The sequence below is a fragment of the Elephas maximus genome, chromosome 19 (assembly GCF_024166365.1).
Source record: "Elephas maximus indicus isolate mEleMax1 chromosome 19, mEleMax1 primary haplotype, whole genome shotgun sequence".
Classification (NCBI taxonomy): Eukaryota; Metazoa; Chordata; class Mammalia; order Proboscidea; family Elephantidae; genus Elephas; species Elephas maximus.
This window is the reverse complement of record NC_064837.1, coordinates 65,008,958-65,029,362: the sequence shown is the minus strand read 5'-3', so window position 1 is coordinate 65,029,362 and position 20,405 is coordinate 65,008,958. Positions and strand designations below refer to the sequence as shown.

The window sequence follows — 20,405 nt, the reverse complement described above, 5'->3', positions numbered from 1 at the left end:
CTAGAGAGAAAGAAGTGGCAGTCTGCTTCCATAAGGATTACAGCCTCAGAAACCCTATAGGGTTGCTGTGAGTCAGAATGGACTGGCTAGCAACAAGTTTTTTTTTTTTTTTTTTAATGGGTTTTCTAGTTACTGAGGCTGTTCTAGTTACCTTGGCTGTTTTCTGTCAAAGTTTAGTGGCATAAAGCAATCATTTATCATGCTCATGATTCTGTGGGTCAGGAACTTGGGCAGGGCACAGAAGGAAGTTGGTTTCTGCCTCAGGATGTCTGGAGTCTGAGCCGAAGACTGGAATCACCTAAAAGCCCTTTCATTCACCTGGAGTTAGCTCAGACCTTAGCGGGGGTTGCTGGCTGAAACACCTGCCTGTGACCTCCTCATGTGGTCTGGGTTTCCTTACAACTTGGTGGATGGGTTCAGGGGAAGCATCCCAAGACAGATCCTGGTGGGGGCTCCACCCTCTTTATGACCTACTCTCAGATGTCATAAAGCATCGCTTCTAGCATATTCCATTAGTCAAAGCAATCATAAGCCCACCCAAATTTTGGGGCGGAGGGAAATAGACTCCACCTCTTGAGAGGGGAGCAGAAGCTTCCAGAAAGCATATGGGACCAGACATATTGCTGTAGCCATTTTTGGAGGATACAGTCAGAAACAGAGATAATAATAGCAGCATCATACACAGACCTTGTGAGGAAGACATGAGATGAGCCGGGTAGAGCACAAAGCCAGTTCTTACCACACAGGGAGCGGCCAACTGTGTCAGGAGCCAGCCGTTCTCTTTCCTGATCTCCCCTCTGTCTCTCTTGGGTCTGTCTCTGGGGAAGACTTTACCAGAGCCAGTGTGTGGGTCTAATAATAGCCCGTGACTACTGGGGCCCAAAGGTGGGGGGCGGGGGCCTCCTGTCTGGCTATTCTGCTGCTCTCGCCTTGACCCCAGTTCGTTTCCTCCATGCAGGTCCTTCCTGCTCTCCACTAGCTTCCTGTTCCTGGTCTTCCTGAAGGCAGTCCTTGTCCTGAGCTTCAGCTGGCTGCAATCTGGCCGGTCTGGCTTCAGTGTTGATCTGAGGTGTGTGGTCAGCTAGCCGGGAGAATCTGCAGCCCCCCTGCCAGCAGCTCCCTGTCTGGTGACGCAGCCGCTGGCCTCTCAGCTCCCATCTCAGCCCAGACCACTCCCTGGGATGTGAAACTGGAAGTGAGTCAGCTAGTGAAGGACTTCTTTGGCTAGAACTGAGTCAGTTTGCTGGATCCTCTCCTGGATGAATGGACACGGTGCCAGGTCTTGGGCCCTGGAGTCAGATGGACATGTGTTCAAACCCCACTCACTCACTTGTGGTCCAGGACAGGTTACCTGGTGGTGCTTGCCATCTGTTTCCTGGATCTGTAGGCTGGGCGCAAGGGCACAGGTGAGAGTGGTGTGAGGATCCAGGAGACCATACATGGGAGAGGCTCCCAAACAGAGCTACCTGTATAATTGCTGAGTTGGGTTTAGGGCAGCAGAGGGAGGAGTGGACAGGTGGGTGTCCTGGAGAAGGGGCTAGTCCTCCTGGAATTCTTGCTTGACATAGGGAAGGATGGGGGAAGGTGGTGTTGACCCCAGGGGGCCTTGCCCGCCTAACACACATCCAGTCTCGGGGGAAGGGGATGGTGAAGGGAGGGCCTACCCCAAAGGACAGCTGGGAGCTCCACCCTCATATGCAGTAGGTGCTGGGAAGAGGGTTCCTTGCTGCAAACAGCATTGGGCTCAGCCCCTCACTGAAGAGGTTGTGGCAGGCCATGAAGGGGGATGTGATCCAGCTCCAGGCTGAGCCCTCCCCTTTCCCTCTCTCCTGCCTCCTCTGCCATCCATACTCGGTGGCCTAAACTCTGCCCCCAGGAGGAGTTGTTTTCTCCCTCCTGGCTTAGCCCAGATGCCCTGGGTCCACAGATAGCAGCTCAGCTTCTCCTCTTCCACTCCTGGATTTATGTGACCATCCAGAGGAATTACACCTGTATCTATATCTTCCTCCAAGTTGTTGGAAAAATGTTGAACAGGTGAGACTCAACTGCCTTTGGGTCTCCAATGGCAGACCACTGATGAGGTGACATGGCCTCTTTCCTCCAGGGCGAGAATCGTGAATGGCACCCCAACACTTCCCCCTACCCCAGATAGGTGTGGCCACAGGCTATTAGCTGGTTAGCACATTACTTGTAGTTTAAGAAAGAGATCCTTATACCTTTTTACAAGTGCACTAACAAGGCAATGGACCTCTCAGCTTCTGGCTGCACCTACATAAGTGGTTTCCTTTTCCATGGCACACAGAGGGCCTTACGAAGGAGCCCAGACAAAGCTGAGTTGAAGTGAGCAGGGGACAAAGCCTGAAAAGCAAAGGACTTAGAATTTATCCCTTCCCTCACACTCTTTCTTGGGCTTTAACCAGAAATCTTCTTCAAAGTTTTGCCTGCTGCCATAGGGTTGATTCTGACTCATAGCGACCCTATAGGACAGAGTAGACCTGCCCCATAGAGTTTCCAAGGAGTGGCTGGTGAATTCGAACAGCTGACCTTTTGGTAAGCAGCCAACCGCTTAACCACTGTACCACCAGGGCTCCTGCATCAAAGGTTACTCTCTGCTAAAGCTGATGGCCCAAGATTTCCAGGAATTGTTTTTTGTTTTTGACCTGTGCTTTGACATACAGAAGGCACACAAAAATGTGTGTTGATGTGGAGTGAGTCGAAGTCACTGGTGAACCCAGGATTACCCCACCTGGGCATGGGGTGATGGTGGGGAGGGGATGTCCCCATCCCCCATTTGAGGAATGTTCACACAAAGAGTTAACACAGCAGGTCTGTTTTACCCTGTTCTTGCAGAAAAAGAGTTAACACAGCAGGTCTGTTTTACTCTGTTCTTGCTTATCTTTGGGGATGCCTAGAGCTGGGGCAATGACCCTTGACCAAAGTCTAAGAACTGACTCCTGGAATGTTCACATAGTCACTGACGAGTGAAGCTATTCTTGCACCTGAGATAGGGGGTCAGTCTGTACCAGGTTGTCAGCATTGTTTAAAGTAAACATGAAGATTCATGATGTGTACCTGTGCCGGGTTTGGGTCTGTACAGTGGCTGATTGTGTAGCTACTTGACTGGCTGTCTTTAAGAACTCTGGACTCCAAGACTCAAGTGGGCTTCCTTGGGTGGGGACAGCTTACATGCGTCCGTGGTTTGCAGCTGGAGAGAAGTGCATGTTCGTGCAATCCTTGCAGAGTGAGATGACCAGGAAGCCTGCGCCTGACCCTTTAGCCTTAGTCTGCGCTCTTTCCTGTGGTTCCTACACCATATCCTTTGCTCTAATAAACCTTAGTTATGAGTATAACTTGTTATTGAGTCTTGTGAGTCCTTCCAGTGAATCACCAAACTAGTGGGTGATCACGAGACCCTTGGAATAGAATAACATGATGTTTAGAGAGTAAGAGAGGACCTGGATGCTAAAAGAGAAAGGGAGTGGGCTCTATTTGCCCTCCCTTCCAAGCTCCATTATTCAGCAGAATAGCGACCCCCTAAAGATGTCCACGGAGCCTTGGTGGTGCAGTGGTTCAGAGCTCGGCTGCTAACCAATATGTCGGCAGTTCAAATCCACCAGCCACTCCTTGGAGACCCTATGGAGTAGTTCTACTCTATCTTACAGAGTCATTATGAGTTGGAATCAACTCAATGGCAACAGGTTTAAAGATGTCCACGGGAGCCCTGGTGGAGCAGTGGTTAACTGCTCCACTGCTAACTGAAAGGTTGGCAGTTTGAACCCACTAGCTGCTCCATGGGAGAAAGACGTGGCAGTCTGTGACAGCCTTGGTAACTCTATGGGGCAGTTCTGCTCTATCCTATAGGGTCAGTATGAGTTGGAATTGACTTGAAAGCTGTGGGTTTGGGGTTTTTTTTTGAAAGATGTCCACATCCTAATCCCTAGAACCTGTGAATAAGCTACTTTACTTGGCAAAAGGGGCTTTGTAGATGTGATTAAGTTAAAGATCTTGAGATGGGGAGATTCTCCTGGATTATCCAGTGGGCCCATTGTAATCACAAAGGTCCTTATAAGAGGGACTGAGGAGGGTCAGAGTCAGAGAAGGAGATGTGACAGCATCTGCTTCAGAGATCAGAGTGATGTGGGGCCAACAGCCAAGGGGTGTGAGTGGCCTCTAAAAGCTGGAAAAAGGCAAGGAAATAGATTCTCCCCTGGAGCCTCCAGAAAGAAGCCCTGCTGACACTTTGATTTTAGTCCAGTGGAACGGATTTCAGACTTCTGACCTCCAGAGCTCTAAGAATTGTGTATGTCCATATTCTTCTCTGTGTGACACCAAGAAAGGTATCAAGGTCTAAGAGGCTTGAGCTGTGAGCAATGGGAACCTTGGTCATAACGAGGCCAGAAACCACCCCTCAAGAGGATCTGCTCTTTGGCCCTCATGGGCAGGCACGTCCACTGGGCAGGGCTGGAGCTGGGCCAGCTGCATCACTGAGAACCAAGGGCATTGTGGACCAGCAGGAATGGCATCCCCCAGCACTGGAATTGGGCCCTGTTGTGGTGGGTGGGCCCTCTGGCAGGAGAAGTGGTTGTGGGAAAAGGTGGCTGTGGTTTTGGGTCGCTTTCTTTGCAACAGGTTCTTCCCCTTTTGTATAACTTTGTAACTTAAAACCAAGAGACAGCAGAGGAAGGAAGCAACTAACGGAGAAAGTATAGATGGAAAGTGAGAGAGTCGAAGGCTGGAACTCCTAGGTGAGAAATCAGAAGACAAAGACGTGGATATTCTGTGGTTGGTTTATAGAGGTCCGGAGCCAGGGAGACAGTACCATGGGTCTCTTTGCAGCTCTGCCACTTCTCTGTCACCCAAGAGAATGGGGCTGAGACTTGCCACTTACAGAGTCTCCCTGGGTGGGGTAGGGGGATGGAGACAAAGAGACACAATACAGAAAGTCCAGAATAGCAGGTACCACACAGGTCCCCTGAAACCACTTACCTGCCTACCCGAAGGGGCTGGTCTCCTGGGGGATATCTACGCCTTTGCTCTTCACTGCTAACTAGGGAAGTGGGTAATGTTTTGCCATCCCACAGGGCTACATGTTGCTAATATTTATTATGCACTTGGCACTTGACATCAATTATCTCACTCCTGCTGTTTCTGCACCGTATCATTTGCTGGATCCTAAAGGGCTTTGCATCAAGCTAAAGAGTCTGGAGGAGTCCCAGGATGGCACAAACAGTTAACATGCTCAACTGGTAACTGAAGGGTTGAAGGTTCAAGTTCACGCAGGAGTGCCTCAGAAGAAAGGTCTGTCCATCTACCACCGAAAAATCAGTTGTTGAAACCCCTGTGGAGCAGAGTTCTACTCTGACATGGGGCTGCCTTGAGCTGGAGCTGACTTTCATCAGCAACCAGTTAGAGTCTGGGCTTGTTTGTAGCAAAGGGGTGACATTGACGATTTTAAAACAAGGGAACCACCAAATCTAATTTCAAAGGTTTGCTCATTTTCTCTCAAACATATGTCAACTTCTGCAACACTTTCCAGCCCTAGGGTCTGGATTTGAGACAGTGTTTGAAGCGTTCACCTCTCTCAATGCCGGGTGATCTATTTCCACAGAAACTTCTTCTAAGAGCTTGCTTTGGATCCTTTCAAGAGTTGGACTGGCAAAAATCTCTCTCTAACCGATACTTTCTTAAAGTTTGACTCACAGTACTCTTCGTCTCCATGGTTTTATTTGGATTCCGCCTATTTTACTCATTGTTCAAGATCTGATTTCTTATCTACTAATTTCATTTCAGGAGCCCTGGTGGCATAGCGATTAAGAGCTATGGCTGCTAACCAAAATGTTTGTGGTGCGAATCCACCAGCAGCTCCTTGGAAACCTGATGGGGCAGTTAGGGCCGCTATAAGTCGGAATTGACTTGATGGCAGCGGGTTTTATCTCGAGTGTCTCTTTAGAGGTACATGGTTCTTAAAAGGAAAAGTGGTTGTGGAAAACGTGGCTGTGGTTTTGGATCATTTTCTGTTCAACGAGCTCTTCCCCTTTTCTGATAACTTTACAACTTAAAATGAAATATTAATAAGAATAGGCAACTCTGATCTCATGTTTGTTATTAGCTTCATTTTCCTTTGCTCAGGACTGGCTAGGTGCCTTGAAAGAAAGTTCTGGCAATCTGCTTCTGAAAAATCAGCCACTAAAAATCCTATAGAGCATAGTTCTACTCTGACGCATGTGGGGTTGCCATGATTCAAAACTCACCCTATGGCAACTGTTGATGGCTGTGGTGACCTACATTGGCAGGTATCTAATTTTTTTTTTTAATTTTAGAGTTGAACTTTCTGAGTTTTCTCCTATTCAGGGACTACCCATTGTGGAGCAATAAGAGGAGTGGGGAGGGGCTCAGATATCTGTAGTTTGGGAGGCATCTTACTTGTGTTGTTCCATCTCCCCTGCCCAGACCCCTCTACTTCCTGCAGCTGACCTCCTGGAAGTGCTGGTCTTCTGCAGCCTGGCGTGTGTTGTGCCATAGAATGGGAGGTGGAGGAGACCACCATCCTGAGACCCACCCTTCAACCCCACCTGTGGCTGCCTGTCCAGGAGTTAGTCCCTCCCTGCTCTGTGCTCTTTGGACTGGCCCAGCTTCCACCTCCTCCCTGGCATGCCTGGGAGAAAATGAGATGAGGAGCTTTTTCTCCTGGGTGTGAAGCCTCTTCCCTTTCTGCCTGCCCCAAATATACCTGTTCCAGGTGTTTCCGGTGGGGTCCCTGATGATGCTGAGAAGCTAGAGCTCTCTCGGCCTCACTCTGCTCCCAAGCAGAGCAGGTCTGGGCATCAGGTAGACGTCTGGATAGTGGTGTCATTCTGAGTCATGCTGTGCATGGTTCAGCCTTGGCCCTCAGCTGGCAGGCTCTTCTAAAGGGCATTGGTGCTACGGGAATGAGGACTGTGCTTCCTTTGGGAAAGTGACCTCCCTACTTCCTTGCCCCTGAGCTCTGGGTCTCCTCTACAAGCAGGTTTCCTGCTTGCTGCACTGATTTCTCCCAGAGGACAACAAACTAACCTGGGGTTTGTGAGCTTGTGTAGATGATCCTGGTTTCAGGACCTCCCTGAGCCTCTGTTTTCTCATCTGTAAAGTGGGGATAATGTACTTACCTTATAGCTCTGTTGTGAACACTAGAATCAATTTGGGAAAGGCTCCTAGCACCGCTATCGTTATGAAGCACCCTGTCCAGCCTTACCCAGCTGCAGCAGCTCTGCCATTTGTTGTTCCTGAGATACTGAGGGTCAGCCCAGACCTTTCCCCAGAAGCTTCAAATCCCTTCCCCATGTGGGAAGCTGCCTACTCTGCTGTCCATTGGCACATTTGATTCTCTACTTGCAGCCAGAAACCCACCCAGGAAGAGAGGTCCACACCCTTCAGTGGCTGAACAGAATCCGCCTACTCAGCTGCCATCCTCTCCCCTAGAATTTGCACAGGATGTGATAAAGATCTGTGCAGATCCACACTCGGAGACCCAGAAACTGGCTTTTAATATATTTTTTTTTTATCTTGTGTATCTTCTTTCCAAGGATTAATTTTAGCATTCTCAAGAAATACAATAACCACTTTAACAATAGTGATTTAGACATCAATCCCAAAGTTTAATGGATTTTGTTGTCCACTATTATTTCCTTTATATCAAAACCAAAAAATCCATTGCTGTTGAGTCAATTCTGACTCATAGCAACGCTATAGGACAGAGTAGAACTGCCCCATAGGGTTTCCAAGGATCAGCTGGTGGATTTGAACTGCTGACCTTTTGGTTAGCAGCTGAGCTCTTAACCACTGCACTACCAGGGCAACTTATACCACATACCTACCTATAATAGTTATTAAAAAAAAAAAAAAAAACCCATTGCCGTTGAGTCAATTCTGACTCATAGCGACCCTATAGGACAGAGTAGAACTGCCTCACATGGTCTCCAAAGAGCATCTAGCGGATTCGAATTGCTGACTGTTTTTGTTGGCAGCGGTAGCTCTTAACCACTACTCCATCAGGGTTTCCATAATAGTTACACAGTACCTATAATAGTTACATAGCATCCTGTTGTTGGATGACTAGGATCGTTCTGATTTTTCACTAACATGTGTCCACATTTCCAATTTTTTTCTTAGATTATGAGAAGTAGAATTATTAGGCAAAGGCAAAGTTCATTTTTAGAGTTCTTCAGACTTATTGCCCAATTGCTTTGCAGAATTAGAGCAGTGTGTCAGCCACTGACTGTACATGGGGTGCCCACATCACCACCCTTTGGCTAATTGAGGAAATTTTAGTGATTTTATTATTCAATATATTCATATGTTTGATTTCCAGTGAGGTTAAGCAATTTTTTTTTCTGCTGAATATTAGCCCTTTGTATTTTTTCCTTTGTGAAGCAAGGGCTTATGGCCTTTGGCAATTTTTTTTTAGTGTTTTAGTATTTTTCTTTTTGATTTGCATCAGCTCTTTGTGTAGTAATTTTTTTTGGCATTCCTGATTCAATTTATCTTATTTTGTCTTTTTTTTTTTTTGTATACTTTCATTTTTTTTTTAATTTTGTGTGATTAAATCTGTCTCTGTGCTTGGATTTTATATTCTACAAGAAACAGAATGATATCCTGGAGCCTGCCCATCAAAAAAGACAGATTTTCCAGCAGACCTGCCCACTCAGTCTGTCTCCACACTGGAATAAACCTGCTGCCGCGGAGTTAACGCTGACTCATGGTGAGCCCATGTATGTCACAGCAGAACTGTGCTCCATAGGGTTTTCAGTGGCTGATTTTCTGGAAGTAGATCTCCAGGCCTTTTTCCTGAGGAGCCTCTGGATGGACTTGAACCTTCAACCTTTTGGTTAGGAGCTGAGCGCATTAGCCATTTGTACCACCCAGGGACTAGATTCCCTCTTAATAAAAACACGCCCATTAGCCCCCAGCCCTCTCCATTTCCCTCTGCTTTCCTCCTTTTTTTTTTTTTCCTCCTTAGAGTTTCTTGAAGAACACAGCCCACACTCACTGACACTAACCTTCCTACTCTCTCATTTGCTCTATAACCTTTTCCTTCTGGCTTCTCTCCCCACCACTCTACTGAGACGCTCTGGACAAGGGCACCAGCAACCTCCCTTGGTGTCAAATCCAAAGGCATCTTCTCTTTCCACATCTTACTCTACCTCTCAGCGGCATTTGGCTCAGTCCATCACTCCTTCCTTCTAGAAACTTGCTCCTTTCTTTGTTTTCAGGCTGTCCTGGATTTTCCCCTGCTTCACTGTTTTTTTTTCACTGTTGTTGTTATGTACATCCTGGAGTTGATTTCGACTCTTAGTAACCCTACAGAATGGAGCAGAACTGCCCTGTACGGTTTCCTAGGCTGTATTCTTTATGGGAGCAGATTGCCAGCTCTTTTCTCCTCAGAACCTCTGGTGGACTTGAACTGCTGACCTTTCAGGTTGGCAGCTGAGTGCTTAACCATTGGGCTACCAGGGCTTCTGCTGCTTCACTCATTCCTCCTTACTTAACTGTCCCTCCTCCCCTTAATCTATAAAGGTTGCAGAGCCTGGTAACTCAGCTCTCGCCCTCCTCACTTATTCTCTTGGGTATCTCACCCAGCAGCTGGCGCACTTTTCCTGCAAAGGGTCAGATAGTAAACATTTTTGACTTTGTAGGCCATTGATCTCTTGCATAATTACTCAATTCCACGGTTGTAGAACAAAAGCTGGCACGGATAATACTTAAGGGAATGATTGTGACTGTGTTTCAATAGAAGTTATCAATATACTTCAAAATTTTAGTTTCATATGTCATGAAATAACAATTTTTATTTTGATCTTTTTCAACCATTTATAAATGTAAAACCCATCTTTAGCTCATGTTGTTAGCTGCCATGGACTTTGCTCTGGCTCATGGTGACCTAATGTATAACAGAAAGAAATGGTGCCTAGTCCTGAGCCATCTTCATGATCGTTGGTATATTTAAGCCAGGGCTTTGAATCTGTTCATTCCAGTACGAACCCCTGCGGAGAATTTGCATATCCACCCCAGATACACTGAATCAAAATGTACATTTTAACGAGATTCCCAGGTGATTCTTATGGATAATAAAATTTTGAGACCTACTGCTCTACTAGTGGTTCTAAGAATTGATCTGTAGCTAGAAGTATTAGCATCGCCTGGGAACTTGTTAGAAATGCAAATTCTCAGCAGGGGTTCAAGCCGGACCTAACAAGTGGAAGCCCTGGTTTGAATCCATTGTTGTGGCTCCTGTGTCAATCCATCTCATCGAGGATTTCCCTTGTTTTTGATGGCCCTTAGCTCATGGGTCTGTAGGAAATCAGGTGATGGACTGGGGGTGTGGCTGTGGTTTTGTGTTTAACTCTTTCAAGGTCCTATGAGCCTCATCATTTATCAACCTCCCTTTACACCGATTCTTTACCTGAGACCTCCATACCATGGAAACTGGGACTTTGAGTCGTACATCTCTATGTAGTGCAGCTAAAAGTGCCAGTTCTCATGGCAGGCTTTTCAACTCCTTAGGTGGCCAAGATGCCTTGTTGCCTTCCTGAGCCCGTCGATGCAGTTTCCCCTCCCTGGCTTCATGGATGTGATGACTCTTCATGGACCCAGCTCTATACAGAGAGCTCTTCTCCAGCTCCCCACCTGGTACGGACCTGAAGCATTGGCCCCTGTCCCAAAGTGGCTGTTTAAACCCCAGCTCCCCTCCTCCACCTCCTAAAGCCCATATCCATTTCTAGTAGTCCCCATTAGCCATTTGACATCAGATCCTGTTCACAGTTCTGGCTTTCAGTTCCCTTTACGTTTCTGGCACCTGGGGATTTCTCTTTCTTGATTTTGATTTCAATCATGCATTAAAACATGTTTCATTTTATACACAATTTCAATGTTTGGAGCTAGAGAGGAGTCTTTCTACTTTAGCTCTATCAGCCATAAAACCCACCCATTGCCATCGAGTCAATTCCAACTCATAACGACCCTATAGGACAGAGTAGAACTGCCCCATAGAGTTTACAAGGAGCGCCTGGTGGATTTGAACTGCTGACACTTTGGTGACACTTTGGTTAACAGCCATAGAACTTAACCACTAGGCCACAAGGGTTTCCCAGTCTGCCATATTGCCTGGAATTTGGACTTTCTTGGATCATAAGGAAATGTGACCACATTGGGCATATTTTTATATATTTTTTCAACCATCCATTCTTGCCTTTGTTCACTCCCATTTCATTTATCTTATAAACAACTCCAGATATTGGGTTGGGGGGAAAAAAAAAAGCAGAAGGAAACAGCATAAAAGCAGGACTGAAGGAGTTGGAGATTTGTTCAATCCTCTTCTTGGGGAGAACTGAGGCCTCCAGCCGTTGTCTATGCTGAAGAAATGGCACAGTGGGACACGAACATCAGCTCTACTCATTCTGGGTCCTGTAGGGGAGTGACGAGTAATATACATAGGACTGGGACCCATGTTTTTTTATTGTCCCAATCCAGGACTCAATCCCGTATATCATATTTCATCAGATATGGTAAAAGAGAGGAGACAAGAATTTATGCTTTTGTAGCAAAGGTTTGAAATGCCAGATGATCGGTAGAGAGTTCTGAAAGATGGTGAAGGTTACACTATGGACCTCCATCTTGGGAAAGAGAAGAAGTGGAAGCACCTGTTGGGGGCTATCACTGGAATTATTTTCAGACACCTGCATCTTAGAAAAGAACATGCTTTTGATGTGTAAATTGGATTGGAGGGGATATATAGCTGGCTGGGATGGAAAGCTATTTCAGTGGTCCAGGACTAGTCTAAAAATCTTTACTGAGTAGCTACTATGTTCCTGCACTGTGCCAACACTTTGCTTGCATTAACTTACTGATTTCCTATGGAAACTCTTTGAGAAAAGAATTATTACTATTATTTCATTTTACAGATGAGAAAACTGAGGATGAGAGTGATTTAGCAACATGCCCAAGGGCACATGGTTAGTAAATGATGGGGATGGGATTTGAGTTTGTGTGACTCCAGAATCTATGCTCTTAATGATGGCCTTTACTTAACTCAGTTAATAGTGTACAGTCAGGTAGAGGTTCCCCACAGGAGTGTTAGGTCTGGAGCCCAGGGAGGACACTGACTCAGAAGAAAGTATAGGGTCATCTGTATAGGAAAAAGTGGTTGAAAGGAAAACATGAGAAATCTTCACCCTAGGTCTGCAAATAAATGTTAGGATCTAATGTAGGCAGCCAGAGAGAAGGGGCAACTGATTAGATCAAGGAAGAGGTGCCAGGCAGGAAGAAGTGTGCATGAGGCAGGGGACAAAGAGTCTCCTCTGTTGGATGTTTCATATATTGTGACTGAATTTCATGAAGGGTCAGAGTGTGACCTAAACATTGTATTTTCTTTAAATAGTGGGAAAAATCAGCAGATTTCCCTCACTGCTTTTAGTTCATTCTCTGAAGTGTCTTTTGCTTCTCTTCCTTTTTTTCTAAGTAAGACTTAAAATTAGGAAGTTTCTGAGCAGTGAAAAGGAAGCAGATGACAGAAAAACACAAACGAATTTTAAACAAAAGAAGTGAGATGACTCTAGTTTCTGTTACAAATACCTCGATTCCAACTGGGACCTGAATTTGCTGGGGACAGCAGCCACGGAGATAGGACCATGTGGCTGTCCCCAGTGCTGCTCCTTCTCCACCTCCCAGGTGAGTGAGGCTGGGGCTTCGGGAGCATGGTATTTCAGGAGGCAGGATAGTAGGTAGAAGGGTCAGTCCTGGGTTTAAGCCAGAGGAGAAGTGTCAGCAGAAATGGGAAGGCTACGTCCATTCATCTGTCTATATATCCTCTACACATTCAAACATTGATGTACAAGTCCTACAAATATTGACTGAGCACCAAGTATGTGCCAAAACTGTCTGTTCTGAGAGCTATAATTAAGGGTAACACTTGCAGGTGACATTTGCATTCAGGCTCAGTGCTGAATGAGGGAGTTAAATAACTGATACAGTGTGGAACTTGCTGTGGTAGAGATGCAGACACATCCTGAGAATGCACCACAGGGACCTCTAGCTCTGCTCTTGAAAGGATGGAAGTCTTCACCGAGGCTTCATTGCAAGTTGGTCTTGAAGGCCGAATGAGTTGGCAGAACAGAAAATGGGAGTATATAGAAGTGTAGAGATACTAAAGATCATGGAAGGTTCAGGAATTAGCCAATAGTTCTGTTTTGTCAGAACTTAGCTTAAAGGGGTTGGAAGGGTCTGTTGGAAGGAAATAATGAGCACCTTCACAGGGAACACAACAGAGAGTCCTGGAGGGAATGGGAGATAAGAGCAGAGCAGAACTCAAATTCACGTAAAAAGACCAGACTTAATGGTCTAACTGAGGCTGGACGAACCACCGAAGCTATGGCTCCCAGGCACTTTGTTAACCCAGAACAAAAACCATTCCCAAAGCCCACTCTTCAAAGATTAGACTGGACTATAAAACATAAAATATTACTTGTGAAGAGTGTGCTTCTTAGTTCAATCAGATACACGAGACCAAATGGGGGCTCCTGGTGGGAGGCATGAAGAGAAGGCAGGAACGGCCAGGAACTGGTTGAATGGACACAGGGAACTCAGGTGGAAAGGGGAAGTGTGCCATCACATTGTAGGGGATTGGAACTAATGTCACGTAACAATATATGTATAAATTTTTGTATGAGAAATTAACTTGAGCTGTGAGCTTACACCTAAAGCACAATACAAAAAAAAAAAAAAAAAAAGGTCTAAAATGCCATCCTAAACATCTACTTTAAATCCTTCCTGGAACAAGGTGTGAGGCAAACAAGAAAATAAAATTGTCCTGCAAAGACTGGATCTTCAGGATGTATTTTTAAAAATACATTTGAAGTGCATGAGTGCACATTTTTCTGTGGAAAATAAGTTTAGGATAAAAAATAGAAGATGTTCTTCATGTTAGCAGAATGATTTTATGGTTGAATTCCCTCATGATGCCCAACATGATGACCAGACTCTTCCCGGGTGGTTGATGAGAAAGGAAGAGATTCAAAGGAGGAAGACTAGCTGGTGACATTAGCCAAAAGATAGTTTTCTTGTCAATAAAAGGTGAGCGTGGACTGGGTGATAGATCTCTAAGTTCTCTTAGGCCCCTATAATCTATGATCCTAAACTCAGAAAGACATTTAAGAGAGATGCATCTCCTTACACATTGAAGGTACTCAAAAAGTCTTAGATAATGATGATGATGATAATGGACAGAATGAAGAGTGCAGTGGACAGTTTGTGAATCACCATAATTAATTAAACAGGCACTCAAAGCATTGGTGACTGGAGCTGCTTATACCAACTCAAAAAAGCGATTATGGGTATGTCTTCCGAACTCTGCCTTCGGTGACGGCATGTTGTTAGCTTGCAATCAGCCGTGGTGAGAATATTTACACCATAGGAATCAGCAAAGGCAACATACAAATCAGGGCTGTCTACCCCCATCCCCGAGAGCTGGTTTACTGGCAGATCACTGCTTGTGCTTCCCTCTTGCTTAAATCTGATAATTTTTATCTAAATGCCCTAGCCTGGGTGCAGTTAAACTGAAGCTGGAAATCTCTTTCCCATCTCCCTTGTGTGGAGCAGACTGACCTCTCCAAGCCCACAGGTTCACTTTTCATCCAGGGTAATTTGCAACTGGAGATTCCTCATGGGCTCAGATGTTCTAGAGCTTCTCTTTTTCTGTTACTGCTCCTGGCTCAGCTCCTTGCTTTCTTTCTCAGCATACTCTTCCACGCATCGCACCTATTCGTTGTTACAAACTAACTGGAAAACTGTGATCACTTTAAATTTCTGGATGGGACCTGAGAGGTTGTATTGTCAGCCTGAGAATGAGGAATGAGAAAAAGATGAAAAGAAAGAAGGGACAGTTGCAGGGTGAGGAGGAAAAGGACAAAGGAAGTGATATGAAGTCCAATATGGAGGAATGAAGTGAATTCCAACATAAAATGGGCAAACTCTTATTTATTATGCATTTCACAGTCTACACTTTCAAATCTGTGACACAACCTGACCCTCTGACAACTTTGTGATCTAGGCAGGGCAGGCAACTTTATTTCCATTTGACAGATGAGGCGGTGAAGGGATTAGCCCATGACATTTCAGCTAAGTTGAAGAGCTGAGACTGAAGTCCCAGATCTGCCTCCCCCACAGAGCTCCTTCCTCTGACCATGAGAATGTCTAGATTAAAGCTAAACTGTTAATAGTCACAAAACAGCCCAGGGTACTTCCTGCTATTCACTCTGCTACATCAGCTGGTATTTCCATTCTGAGCCAATTGCTCTCCTATATCCACTACTCCTCGAGCTTCAGGGGAAGCTCTGATGGGCCCATCAGGATGGAGACCTGGGATGTGGGCTTGTGTCTTCCAGGTTGTCAGTCTCTGATGGGTCCCGGCACTGTGAACGGCATCACAGGGGGCCCTGTGAGCATGTAGTGTCTGTATGAGAAGGTATACAAGGAGTATAACAAATACTGGTGCCAAGAACAGTATGACACAACATGTGACATAATTATGGAGACCAAAGGAGAAGAGAAAGAAGAGAGGAATGGCTATGTGACCATCAGAGACCATGCTGATAACCTCGCCCTCTTGGTGACCATGGAGAACCTCAATGCAGATGACACTAGGTTTACTGGTGCAGAATTCAGACAGTGTGGATCCTGGATGTGTTGTCACATGGCCCCTTGGTCCAGGCTAAGGTGTCCGTTTCTCCTGGTAAGAGCTCCCCACACTCCAGCAGTAGAATTATAGGATGTAACTGGATAGGGGTGGAGTGGAGGGGAGCTATACTTAACATGTGTCTCTGGGTCTTGTCCTCAGTCTTTGTGGAGCTGGGATGTGGGCAGGGAGGGAGGTGGCTGATCCTTCAGCTTTGTGATGGGGAGAGCATAGCTTATGAGCACCCCCGCTCTTATAGGACCTGGGTCTCACCCTCTTGCCTGTGGAGGCCCCTCCAGGATGAGCCAAAGTTCTTTCCACTGTACTCCTCAGAAGAACTGTCCCAAAGGAAACAAACTCCCATACATCTTCAGCTTCCTCACAGAACATTCCCTCCACCATGTTGTCCTGAAATTGGCCTCCCTTAGGAAAACTCCTCTTGTTTAATAGCCTTCTTGAGTAGATGCCACTCTCTTCTACACCCCACAGGCTCTGGGGCCATGAAACCATGTCCACATTCTCCCAGCTACCCATTCCAATTTCACACCTCTTACCTGGAAACCCTGGTGGTGTAGTGGTTAAGTGCTACGGCTGCTAACCAAAAGGTCTGCAATTCAAATCTGCTAGGCGCTCCTTGGAAACTCTACAGGGCAGTTCTACTCTGTCCTATAGGATCGCTATGAGTTGGAATTGACTGGACGGCAGTGGGTTTGGTTTTTGGTTTTTGGTATGCTCCCATCTGTGCCCTTTAAAATTTGTGTCACGTGGCCACACTCACCCTCTACCTCTCCTTGACATTCCATCTATTGGCGTCCAGGTTACCCCTTGACATTCAGTGACTCCAACCCCTGCCATCACCTTGGAAGGTTTTAATAAATAACTTGTCAAACACCCTTGCCTCGGGTTCCTTGACCTTCTTACTTTCAGTGACCTTCACGTACACTCTCTTTCAGAGTTCCACCCATGGCAACATCGTAAACCTTGTCATCACTCTAAACTGGTCCATGCCCAGAGTCCTGCACTGAAATATTCTACTTTCTGACAACTTTCTATCGATCAGTCCTCTCCCACTTACACTATACCTATCCTCAACTTCACAGACACCTCCAGTCCTTTGATCCTTTCCTCTATTTTGTCTATTTTCTCCCAATTTATTATCTCTCCACCCTGCCACTGACCTCACTTCCTTCCTTAGAAACTTTGAACACAAATGGTACACCATATCTTCTTCTTTTATAGGCACCCTCAACTCCCAGGTACCATTTCTGCATCCACTACAAAACTCCCATTTCTGGGCCAATTAGGGTACCAACCATCCTGATTTCCCCAAGACTAAGAGGTTTCTCAGAAAACTGGAATTTCAGTGCTAAAACTTAGAAAGTATCAGGCAAACCAGGACAAGATGATCACCCTACCCTGAAATTCATTTTCTCAGTACTGCTGGAAAAAAGTCACAAAATGGTACATATGGTATCAATAGAAGTTCATGGTTTCTAGTATTACCCTCCTATGCTTCTACCTTACCAAGACCACACAGGATATCAGGCAGGAACCCTCAATTTCTTTCCTTCTCTACCTACAGACATGTTCAGCCTACCTCATCCTTCCCTCTTTCCCTTTTGGGATGAGGATAAGGCTTTCCTCCTCCTGTCCAAGGACAATCACACTTAAGACTGGATTCTCACCCCATGGTTCCTTGCCTCCCTATCCCCTTGAGTCTAATTCTCTCTTTTCACATCCATATTCTCCCTCCATCAATTATTCATGCTGTATCCTGTCCTCAGCCTCTTCTTTCTCACAGTTCCTTCACCTCAGTCTATAAACATGTTCATGACCCTCTTGTCCTAAACTATGCATCTCATGTCCCCGCAACCTCCTCCAGGTGACACCCCATTTCTCATTCCTCCTTTCCACTTACCCAGAAAGCAGATGAATGGGATGTTTCCTCCTTTGTGCTCCTGTTGTGCCTGGTACAGAGTTCCACCCCAGTGCCCACCACTTTGTATTGGAATTAGCCTAGCAGATTATGTGTCTCTTCCCTTCCCTAAGGGCAGGGATGGTATCATTTCTATCAATGAATCTCCAACAGCAAGGAGGCCAATGACTGTTGGGTGAAATAAAGCCTTTGTTGGGCACTTTATGAAGGCCTGAGCTTCTGTTTTGGGCATCATGGGTGGAGGTAGAGTGGGGGTGAGGGTATAGGTCATGCCAGTCGTCTGGGACAATGAGGTCCTCGGGAGGATCTGGTGACAACCACTACACTGAATTTCCTGCTCTTTTACTTGCCCTCGCTACTGGTGGGTAAGGTGGCCTCAAATAGTCTCCACATAAAAGGGGGTGCTCTGAACCTCCACGCATTGTCTCTGTGAGGTTCCCTGGACTACAGGCTGAGCCATCTTTCTTCAGACTTCCTCTCCCCTTCTTCCTTTGGGGCTCCTCATCTGGCTAGAGAAGCCCTTGAGAGGTCCCTGCCCTCACCCCAGGCAGAGTTAGACTTGGGATGCAAAGAAAGACCTTAGGCTTATTGGAGGTGACTTTTGTGGGAAGTTTTGGGAAAGGCTCATTTGGGTCCTGAGGGGCAGGTGAAGTGAAATGAGGTGGGGGTGGAAAACTTTCCTTGCCCACGCTTAACCCAGCAGGTAGTCTGGGTCTGGTTTTAGGCTATCTCCTAAGCCCCTTCTGTGAGTGAGTGACTCCATGTGAATCAGATTCCTGGAGCCCGGTGGGGAGAGCAGTGGTCACCTGATGTGTGATTTTTCTTTTAGCAACAGAGGGGACCACACTTCCAGTCACATCTCCCACCATCCCTCTGGGAACTGCTGGATAGAACTTCAGCGCCCTGTTGGCCCACCACTCAGGGCAAGGGCCCACATCTTGGAGACCATAGTGGGAGGGGGCTCAGTGCCTTACTGGGCACCCTGGGGTGGGGGCTGGTGGTGGCACCCATGTCCTGAAACCTTCACCGTGTGCTGGGCTTTCCTCCAAACCTGGTCCTAGTTTCCATATTCTCCAAGGCTGCAGGTGGATTCTGGGTGGAAAATGTCACTTGTGCTGTGAGCCCCTCCCCTATAGGGCAGATGGAGGGATATAGGCCAGAGGCTGGTTTTGGGAGGACATGCCACCCCTTTGCCCATCCCCACCCTTTCCCCTCTTCTTCCCCACTGGTTCTGGACTCGGGGTCCTGGTTCCAGAGTCCCTAATCTGGAGTCACCTTTAAAGGTGTCTGCTTTTCTGGGGATTCTGCTACCAGGAGCTGCCTTTGGGGTCTGTGGGGAGAACGGCTGGCTCCAGGCTGCAGGTTGGGTCTGATCACACTCCCCTCTCAAAGATACCCAGAAAGGGTTGTGATGCTTCTGCCAGGCCCTGTAGAGGAGGGGTGGAGGGGCGAGGGCTTTAAAGTGTGGGCAAAGACTGGTTTCAAGAAGTTGATTGATAAAGGGGAAACTGTGAGGGGGAAGGGACAGAGAGGCGGGCTCAGGAACATGCTCTGGAAAGCAGGGACCACCTGGGTCCTTCTTCCTTTTTCTCTATCATGTCTCTTTGTAGAGAGTCCCAAGGGCAGGTCTTGATCACAGAATATGGGGATAGGGGCCCCAGAGAGGGGCTTCTCTGGCGTGGGTCCTTTCCGGCTTGATCCTGAGTTATTTGGGCTCTAGAGTCAGAGTGCAGGGAGACGTGAGGAGAGGAGGTTTCTGGGGCTTCCTTCGAGGAGGCAGCTCCCTGCTTGTCACCTTGTCCCCCACAGGTTCCTGCTTAGCAGTGCCTACTTCCTGCTCCTGGTCTTCCTGAAGGTGCCCCTGTTCCTGAGCGTGCTCAGTGCTGTCCTCTGGGTAAACAGACCTCAGAGAGGTTCTGGGGGGAAATAGAGTCAGCCCGACCAGGAGGACCCGCAGGGCACCGTCCCCAGGAATGCCCTGAACAGGGATACAGCCCTTCAGATCAGATAAGAGAGACCTTTGGACTCCAGGCCCCAGGGCAGGAGGAGCAGTGCCTGGACTTTGGGGGCACCTTGGGTCTTGTGGGGGTTTTGTTCCTGTGCCTTGCAGGGGTGTGGGGTGGGGACTGAATCTAAGAGGACACTTGCTTTGAGTCCTCAAAGTGGGGGAGGGAATGAGGTTCTCCTGGGTTCAGTCCCCTTGCTTGGGTCCTCCTTTCTCCTCCCTAGCCCCTCCAGCCCTCTGAAAGTATGAAGCAGTGGTAGCAGTCTCATATGGTCACATGTGCCAGACAGGTAACACAAAGGGGTCAAAAAGCTAGGTACAATACAGTAGGGTGCGGTGGGGTCTGTGGTCACCTGGGGCATGCATGTCCCCTCTAAGGGGCAGCAATCAGCCAGCTGTCACCATGTGGCATTGTGGGGCCACTGTTTGCAGCAGTGCTATCTTTCAAAGAGAACCCAGAAGTGAAATTTCCTCATTGTTACATATAGACAACAAACTCCATTTAAAAAAAGATCATGGTCAGCACAAAACAAGTCTATAATTTCATGTAACTCATGGATGGATGTTAGTCATGACTTCTGAGTAAAGGATAGAAATTCCAGAGCCTCATTGTGTCTGCCTAGTGTTTATGTCTGGGACCATATGGCCTGCCAGCAGGCTGGGGAACTGACCTTCCGAAGTGCACAGATGGGTCCTCAGGATGACGGGCCCAGGCTGGCATCCAGAGGCAAAGCCAGCCCTGCTCCCTGGCCTTGGGCTTC

The 20,405-nt window shown here is 47.0% G+C and overlaps 1 pseudogene; it reads left to right on the top strand.

The window, feature by feature from the left end:
- The first annotated feature begins 12,662 nt into the window (after positions 1-12,662).
- LOC126063191 (CMRF35-like molecule 2) lies at positions 12,663-19,569 on the top strand (annotated as a pseudogene).
- The last annotated feature ends 836 nt before the right edge of the window (positions 19,570-20,405 follow it).